Source organism: Octopus bimaculoides, chromosome 11 (genome assembly GCF_001194135.2).
Source record: "Octopus bimaculoides isolate UCB-OBI-ISO-001 chromosome 11, ASM119413v2, whole genome shotgun sequence".
In the NCBI taxonomy this organism is placed as follows: Eukaryota; Metazoa; Mollusca; class Cephalopoda; order Octopoda; family Octopodidae; genus Octopus; species Octopus bimaculoides.
Window position 1 is genome coordinate 42,088,576 of NC_068991.1, and position 586 is coordinate 42,089,161.

The window sequence follows — 586 nt, forward strand, 5'->3', positions numbered from 1 at the left end:
GATTTATGCAGTAGTGATGCAATAAAGTAGTTGTATGCTGTCAACTTAATGTGACAGTCCCATGAAGGGAATAATACTACTGCTATTTAGCCCTAAGAAGCAGCACCGCTTCCTAGGGCTAAATAGCAGTAATATTATTCCCTTCATGGGACTCTCACATTAAGTTGACAGCATACAACTACTTTATAACAAATATTATTATATTGAATCGAAATCGAGTTAAATTAAAATTGGACACTAAACCCCACTTGCGAAGACCTGTTGAGGCAAGTGAAATAGAAATAGATTGTTGCCGTGCCCCTGAACTGGCTTTGTGCGGGGCCGTCATGGGATTTTCGAGCGAGATCGTTGCCAGTGCTCCTGGACTGGCCCATGTGCAGGCAACACATGAAATCTTTCGAGTAGGATCGTTTGCCAGTGCCCCCGGACTGGCTCATGTGCGGGCAACACATGAAATCTTTCGAGCGGGATCGTTGCCAGTGCCCCTGGACTGGCTCATGTGCGGGTGACACATGAAATCTTTCGAGCGAGATCGTTGCCGGTGCCCCCTGGGCCGGCTCTTGTGCGGGTGACACATGAGGTTTTC

At 47.4% G+C, this 586-nt stretch overlaps 1 protein-coding gene across 4 annotated transcripts in view; it reads right to left on the reverse strand.

The window, feature by feature from the left end:
• Positions 1–586, reverse strand: part of LOC106881589 (lysosomal cobalamin transporter ABCD4) — a 100,764-nt gene that overhangs the window by 66,589 nt on the left and 33,589 nt on the right. The gene's annotated exons all lie outside the window — the stretch shown is intronic.